The sequence below is a fragment of the Camelus bactrianus genome, chromosome 2 (assembly GCF_048773025.1).
Source record: "Camelus bactrianus isolate YW-2024 breed Bactrian camel chromosome 2, ASM4877302v1, whole genome shotgun sequence".
Classification (NCBI taxonomy): Eukaryota; Metazoa; Chordata; class Mammalia; order Artiodactyla; family Camelidae; genus Camelus; species Camelus bactrianus.
Genome location: NC_133540.1, coordinates 18495951 through 18505112, shown reverse-complemented (window position 1 = coordinate 18505112; position 9162 = coordinate 18495951).

Here is a 9162-nt window from a genome sequence, read left to right as displayed (position 1 = left end):
ATTACACTTATTTTTAAAAAGGAGGAGATTTGAATTTCCAGGAGACACCCAATAAGAATGGTCCAGAAAAAATAAGAAGCAAAGAAACACAGCAAAGTAGGAGCCAGGATCTCATGGAGAAGATGGTCAGAAATTCCTGGGAAAGAGGATGTAAGGTACTTATGTAAAAAATGGAGGTCTAATATTCCAATTTAGCTTGTATTGCTAGGATGTAAACTTCTCCTTCGCTCTACCTGCGGTGAAACTGTGACAGAAAAGAACACATCTGACTCCACATTAGATCTGCTCCTTTGGCTCTAACCCTGGGCTCTGTTTCCTGGGCTCAGTCAAGCTGGCTCTGCACCTTTTGTAAAAGGATGTTGCCTAGAGCCTGAAATAGACAGGACAGCCCATTCTCAGGGCTCTGACCTGTAAGGGTGCAACACTTTTCCATTCATAAAGATTGAAAGTTGCAGAACAGAGAATAACATGTTTTCTATTGGAGGTTTACAGGGACACCACGACCTGACCCATGTGGACAGCTGCAAGAACAAAGGATTCTGATACCAAAAAGTTTGCAACAACCAACCACACCCCCTCTCCTCTTTAGTATAAAAGGAGCCTGAACTCTGACTTGGGGAAGATGGTTCTCCAGGACATTAGTCTGCTGGTTATCCCAATAAAGTCCTTATTCCTTGCTCCAACACCTCATCTCTGGATTTATCGGCCCATCGTGGGGCGAGCAGACTGAGTTTGGACATGGTAACAGAATCTTTCTGTGGGGGTTAAATTCCACTTCTGCATGAGCAGAGAACAGAGAGGTTACTGCAAGGATTTTGTGTATTTGAAGAAATATCTACAGCTCGGTCACACATTTTAGAAAAGCTGTTTTTTGAAGGGGAAAAATAAAGTTACATAACTATCAGAGACCAAAGGCGCCAGAAAAATTTAATCTAATTTAATATAGCAGTGCTTAAGTTCTCATTATATCTGAATGAGGCAGGAGGAAATAAAAGTTTCCTTGTCAAAAAATTATTAATTTGGTCGCTAAGTTCATGAAGTTTTATGCAAATAGCAACAACAAAAATTCAGCTCCAACTGCCTTAAAAATAAGATAAATATATTGGTTCACAGAATTATAAATCCAGAGTTCTAGTAGGACTGGGTTGACCCAATCACTCCGATTTTCTTTCCCTCAGCTTTAAGTTTAAGATGAATTCATACGATAGTAGAAACTGGTGCTTCCTGCAGCTGGGAAGAAAGCAGTTTTGTTGCATCATTCCAAGACGTCCTGAGGTTTATCCTCATTGGCTCCTGTAGGTCACATGGTCAGTTTTCATCCAATGCCTGAGTCCAGGAAAGAAGAAATACAGTGGTTGGTTTGGGACTCACCACTAAAGCCGGAGAGTTAGTGGATGTGTGGGTACCATAACCTGTCGGCGTTGGGGGGAGTGCAAAGCAGAGACATCGGCATGTCCACCAGAGTGGATAAATATGGGGGGGGGGGGCAAAAGGCAACTCTAAGAAAGGAGAAATTCTATGACTTTATACAGAAAATTGCTTTCTCTCACCGTAGAAACACTTACATTGATTTGATCACTTCGATATAATTTGCTATGACTCTGGCCTCCTGTTCGTGTCAAAGGCTGTTCCTTGAACTTTGTATAAATTCCACCGTAAACGCAGTTGGAACAGCATCACTTCCTCCTACGTGCACAGCTCAAGAGAAGTTCAAGGCCACTAAAGTGTTTTGAGGCCCAAATAAACCCTCAGAGGCCCTGAATACCCGCTCTGTTCTCAGCCGTTTTATAACATCATAAATAGTTCTGTGTTTGATACCGCCAATGAGTTCCATAAAAGAATTTTTAGCCCACAAACATTCTTGTTCAGCATTCTCCTTTCGGCAGCCCTAATTAGGTTTCTTTTATAGGACTATGCTAAAATACATTGTGGTTGGATTGCTATTTTTAAAACTTAAACAAAATGTTATGTCGTAACGGAACAACAAGATTTTTGTTTTTGCTGTCGGTTGTTTTTCGTTTGTTTTGCGTGCGACCCCTCACCCAGCACTAAAACGGCCGTGTCTGGACGGTATAGTTTTAATGACAGATTTTTGTTGCTCTGTGCCATGTATGGATGAGTGAATGCGTTAAAGTCGCAGCCAAAAAATGTTTTTCAGGTGGTGACATTAAAGCAAAAATTCCAGTTAGAGTTCATCGTATTTCACCTATGGATCAAAGTTACTTACAGAAATAAGGACCCCAATCTGCTGAAGTCTTAAAAGTTAACTTGAAGTTTGCACGATCTGTAGAATTCATTATTAATTTTAGAAAAATGCTTCTGTCAGATCATACACAAAAGCCTCATTCAGATGTGCTATTAACATTCCTTTCCACTGGAATGCATCACAGAGCCGATGTTAACGGCAAGAAGTCCTGGTACCATTAGCAGCGAGATAATTTATAGAGATAAAAACGTATGTTTTGTTCTCTCTCCTATAGAAGATTCCTAAAGTATGAGAGCTAATTTCTTTCTCTTGCGCTCAAACCACCTTTGAAATGTTTTGCTGGGCTTCGAGTCCTGGAGGCAGAAAGAGGCCCTCACCCTGGGGTCAGATATAATGGGTTTTGGATTAAACTGTCATAAATTGAAGGGTGTGGCTCTGAAGTTAGTGGCAAATTAAGGCTGAAAAGGTCTAAACTGCTAGACGATTTCTCTGAGGTGAAGGATAGAGATGGGTGTTCTGTTTATTGGATTTGATTATTTTTCACGAGAGTAGCGAGGAGAGGGGTTCTTCACAAGGCTGGGAAAGGTACAGAAGGACACGAGAGCGGACAGAAGCCAGAACAGGGTGGCGTGGGGTCTCGGCGGGATGGACCACCCTAAGCACACGACCCTGGGGTCTGCGCAAAGATGTGCTCGGGCTCGCGTGGACGAATGCAGCTTCTCACATCTGGAAGGCCGCCTGACTCAGAAGCGGACTCGTGCCCGGGACACGGGAGTTCTTTCGCCCGTTTTCCCAACATTGCTAAGATCTCCAGTCCATGGAGTGAAAGGGGAGGGGCCCTCAAGATATGACAGAATTGAATTTCTCACCCCCTGGGCAAAGCGAGGGCGTAGATTCAACTTAATTTTGCAAAATAAGGTACAGTGGACTCTCATGCCTTCCTTACAACTGTTGAGTGGAAATCACACTCTCCATTTGTTACCATACCTTGGTCAGTGCCACAGTCCAGCTGACACCAATATCAAATTTCTCTTTCAGTTGCCGTATTTCCAAATATTAAAATAGTTCCCCTCTTCAAATTCTAAACAGGGAACAGAAAAAGAAAGAATTACATAGCTAAAATGTGTCTGCAAACATTAAAGCCCGCTTTAAAGCAGAAACACAATGAAATGGAAACAGCATTTACTGCATTAGGATGGCAACAATCCCAGGTAAGGGCCACCTTTTGAACACTTGATTTCCAAGCAGCTTCTACAGTTAACGAGAAATATCGGACCTTCTCAAATAGCCTTCTTTGCAAATGTACACAGTAACCAAACTCCTTGCTTTCCAGTTACGATAATGGCAAGGTACTGGGAGAAGGCCAAGTTTAGCTAGAGTAAAATTTACACAGCTCAGGTTTCTCTATAGATTAGCAAGGGGTTTCGGGTCTAAGGGAAACACACATCCACGGCATTCTTTAAATGGTGTTTTTGTGTTTACTCTCCACGACGTTGGGTGTATAAATCTCAAAGCAGCTTTCAAAATCCAGCCATGTTTCGAAATTATTTTATGAGTTGCCAAAAAAATATGAACAATAAACTTTGATCATTAATCCTGAAATCGTCTAGTGGAACGATGGGCCGAATGATCTCTAGTCTTTTTTTTTTCTTAATTGAAGTAAAGTTGATTTACAGAGTTGTGTTAATTTCTGGTGTCCAGCACAGTGATTCAGTTACACACATATATATTCTTTTTCAGATCATTTTCCATTATAGGTTATTAGAAGCTATTGAATGTATTTCCCTGTGCTATAAAGTCGGAGCTTGTTGTTTATCTGTTTTACATATAGTCATGTGTATCTGCTAATCCCAAACTCCTGATTTATCCCTCCCGCCCCTTCCCCTCTGGTAACCGTAAGTTTGTTTTCTGTGTCTGTGAGTCTTTTTCTGTTTCATAAATGAGTTCATTTGTGGGATGAACTCCAGGTTTATGTCTCTTTTTAGAACCAAGGGTTTAATATTCAGATAAGCAATTTTGTGCTCACACTAGTATAGATAATTATGTTACATACAGGAGTAATATGACTTTATTCCTTTTATCCTCATGGTGTATGAAAGGGAAAAATATTGTATGTGGAAAGTTCTGGAACAGCTATGTCTATTGAGTACTTACTGTGTGCCAGATACTGGAAGTTAAACATTTTACCTCACGCTATCTTTGCTGTAACCCTATTCCACGTGATTTTATTTTAAAGAGGAATAAACTGGGCCCTGAAATTTAAGTAACCCTGAACTAGAAAGGGACAGCCCAGGGATAAAAACACAGATTGTCTCTCACTCCTAAAGCCAACCATGCCATGGATGTGTGTGTTTCCTTTAGACCCCAAATCTCTTGCTAATCTACAGAGTAACATAAGGGCAAAATGAAATTGCAGTGGTGAGCAATCAGACGGGATTCTCAGTTCCTGAACTGCGTGTGTGTTCCGGCACACAGACCAGCCCTCACAAATCCCTCTTCATACAGTTTCGACCAGCGTTCACTTGTTCACCACGTGTTTGTTGAGTTCCTCCTCTGAGCCAAGCAATGGACTGTTGAAAGTACAATGACAAACAAGCCAGGTGTGCTCCCTGTTCTTACGACATTTTTATAGAATATTTTCTTTGAGATGGAGTCCAACAGTAACAAGAAAATCTGCAAGCCTATGTAAGTCACAAGAAGAATGAAACAGGCGCTGTGGTCAAGAGAGGAGGACCGCCCTTTAAGGAGTGGTTATCAGAGAAGCCAATTTGATGCTGTCACCTGAAGGAGCAGAAGGAAGACCCACATCTTCCAATACACTTAATTCCGAACTCGATTTAACTGTTGCAATTCAAGCGAGAGCAAGGGTCACATGCCAGTAAACTGGTGGTTGCTCCAAGATACCCCAGTGATCATGCGAGAAAACAACGTGTCCTCTCTCTGACCACGTCGCTGCAGAGTCCTTTCATGAAAACAGAGAAGACAGCGTCAGTGTGCGCTCACTTACAGGTGGACCGTGCGGCGGAGAGCGTGGCACGGATTTAATCTTATTGACACTGAAAATTCTCTAGGCGGTGAGGCAGGGGAGACTAAGCAGTTAAAAGGACAGGCTTGCTATTATTTATCACTGTTGTTTTATATTGAGGTCACACAGTTAAAACAATCAAGGATTTTCTGTGGTTTTCTGAAGCGTGTTGTGGCGAATTCCGAGGCTGCACCCGAGGTCAGCAGGGGCAGGGGATGCTGTGATGTGCGCAGTGGCTGTCAGACGAAAGTCCGAGGTCTAAACCCAGCCCGTCTGCCTCTCTGTCCCTCCGCTAAGACATGAACCTTGCCCAGAAGGACGGATGGCAGGAACTGGATATTGGTCAGGTGCCTCCAGGCCTCCAAATTCCACAGTCACAGATCCAACTGCAAGTGATGTGGGGAGAACCCTCATGAGGAACCAGAGGAGGTGAGGGAAGGAGCCCAGGAGGGTGCAACTTCTGGGGAGTCCCGGAGTCAACCTGGTCCTTCTGAGAGCTCAGGAACAGAGGTCCCACCTCCGAGCCAAGGATCTGGTCTTCCGAGACCCCCACAGTCAGTGCCTGGCCTCAGGCTGCCCTGACAGGACGGGACGTGAAGTGGGGGCCCTCCCAGGACCACGTCGGTGTCCAGATCCCTCCTCCGAAGAGACTCAGGTGTGATCGCGCCACATAAAATCACATCAGAGTTGAAGGATGGGCCCACAGAACTATATATAAGTTGATTATATATAGATTATCCACATATATAAAATGTATACAGAGAGAAATATTCATAAAGCCTCAAAATACACAGAGCCAAATTTAATAGAACTATGAGGAGACAATAACAAATTTTAAGCACTTTTTTTCACAGATTATGTTCACCAATCACATACAGTAAAATAAGAAATCGATAATGTGACTGAAACATTATGCCGTACACCAGAAATTCATACAACGTTGCAAACTGACTATACTTCAACAAAAAATGGAGAAAGTTTAGGAACTTAAAAAATGGTTGGCTACACACATACACATACGAGCACATGCATATTTATATATTTAAGTTTTAACTAGGTAATTCAAAGAAAACTAAGATACACATTCTCATTTGTGAACAGTTCTGAGTGGTTTGCATCTTAAAAAAAAAAAGAAAGTAATTAAAAAAAAAAAAACCATGTCCCTAATACAATGACAGCCAAACACCCCATGAATTTGGATTCCAGAAGTCACATTCCTAAATAGTTTTAGGTTATGGAATAAATTAAAAATAAACTTAAGAGCATTTATAGCTGAACTTCAACAAAAATCTATATAAAATGTGTGGCCTGCTCCAGTACTTAGGGAGGAATTTACAGCTTTGGATGCATTTGGAAAATATGAATGGTTGGAAACACATGGAATAAACATTTAGATCAAGAAGTTTTGGAAAGAACAACAAAATAAATCCAAGGAAAATAGAAGGAAGGAAATTACTGGAGAGAAAAGAAGAAATGGATGAAGTACAACCTCACACATCAAATCAATAAAAATAAATGGATTCTTTGAAAGGCTAACAAAATTAAAAACCTCTGTTAAGTGTGATTAAAAAGAGAGAACACATGAGAAAATATCCCTAAGATTAAAAGTGATGTGGATAATCATAGAGATTTTAGATGTCCCAAGACATTATTTCACACATAGCTGTCATTAATTTAAAAATCAAATACAATGGATAATTTCCCAAAGAAAAATGTTATCAAACTTCATCTGAGACGGAAAAAAGATCTGAATAGACAAATACGTCCTTTTTTTAAAAATATGCTCAGAGTCGTAAAAATTGTAAGTGTCCCTAAACCTACCGTCAGTAACACAAGGCTGGATCTGTTTCATGGGAGTTTTAGAAAAGTCAAAGAACCCTTAACTCCAGCCTTGTTTAATTTCTTCCAGAGTCTAGAAAGAAATATAAAGACACTCAATGCATTTTATGAGAATAGTGTAATCTTGGCATGAACAGAATATGGATGACATAAGAAAATGATATTATTGGTCAGTCTCATTTATAAATACAGATATAACAATTCACATAACTCTTGAAAATAATGCATCACAGACAAAAACAGCTTATCTCAGAAAATCTTTTAACATAGTAATTATGTAATAGTTCATCAGATAAAAACAATATAATCGTGTCAATAGTTGCAAACTGGGACAATGAGTTTATTCAGCATTTTAGCCTGGCAAAATCTCTAAATGTTAAATTCCAGCTACACCATTAGTTTAGCGGAGGATGGGAAATAAATTCTTTCTTACAATATTGGCAGGAGTATAAATTGATATAGTCACTCTGTACAAAAATTGTATTAGCAATTAATTTTTTAACTGCATGAAGGGTGCTCTCTGCAGTATTGACTACACAGAGTCATTCTCCCACAAATACGAGAACATATAAACAAGAATGTTTATTTCAGCATTGTTTGAAATGATGAACATTTTGAAACAATACAAATATTTTTCATTAAATAAAATGTAATACATGCATACGATGAAATAATCTGGGTATCTAAGTGAATAGCTCTCAAAAAACCTAATGCGGTGAGTGATGTATATAGTTAGACAGCATTTGTGTAAATTTAAAGACATTAATATTTGTACGTTTTTTCTTTAAAATATTATTAAATTTTTTTGGAAAAATGCAACCAAACTGACAGTCGCAATTGCCTCTAGGTATAACTGCGGAGGAACAAGATGAAGGCTTAGACGTGATGACGCTCTCAAGTTTACCTTTAAGGTTGTAACTTTTTTTCAAAGACAAAGTATTCATATATTATTTATTGATAAAGAGAATTAAGTAAACAAAACTGAAAGCAAATATGCTGGAAGGTTAAAATGATTTAATTCTCAGTGTTGGGATATAAGTAATTATCATATTTCCTTTACCATTTTTCTGGCTTTCTGCCTTGGACCCATCTCTCTCTCTCTCAGCCCATCTCTCTCATAGACACACATGCACACACACATGCACACATGCACTTAAAAGCATACTATATAGGGAGACAGTTCAAGCTTCCAATGAAAAGGGTTTTATATAGTGCAATGTTGTTGTTGTCTGTTCCCCCCAAAATTCACGTGTTGAGATGTTGACATTGTAATCCTCACATGAAAGTATTTGGAGACGGAGGTTTTGGGGAGGTGATAGGTCAGGAGGATGGGGCCCTCACAAATGGGATTAGTGGTTTTACACCAGAAGGGGGAGACCCAGCCATCTGTCCTGTTGCCACATGCAGACACGCAGGAAGAGCCCACTGTGAACCAGGAGGAGGGCATCACCCAGATCCTGGCATGCTGGCACAGTGACCTCAGACCACCAGTCTCCAGAACCATGGGCAGCGTGTTGTGTAAACCTCCCCGTCTATGGTCATCTGCTGAAAGGCCAGAGCTGACCAAGGCACATGCTAGAGACATCATCTGGGCGCATCATCAGAGCCAGAAAAATGCTGCTTCCAGTCCCTTGTCCCTGGATGGCGAGCGAAAATTAACAGGGACCACTTGACATGCACACAGTGGGAGCTGTTTCCTGGTTTGATCTCTAACTTGAGTGGTTCTCTGGAGAGTTCTGATTAAGTCCAGGGGAGGCAGGGGAGGGAACAAAACAGGAGGCTTCAGGATGCTAAGGTTTGCAGCACACAGGTGTGGATGTCCCAGAGGGTGCGCAGGAAACAGGCGGGCAGGAAGGACAGGAGCTGCTCACGGGGAGGGGAGCGACCACACCGAGGACTTGGGGTCAGGCTGCGGTGTGGGTGGCAGCGGCTTGTGGATGCAGGGCTGGGTATCCTCACATCCCAGGAGGCTCTGCACATGCCAAGACCCTGGACGGGGAGGGACTTGGCCTGTGCAGACGGAGTTCCATTCAGCCTGAATTACATGTGAATCCAAAGGCACGAGACTGAGTGAAGAGTGAGGTGAAGGGGT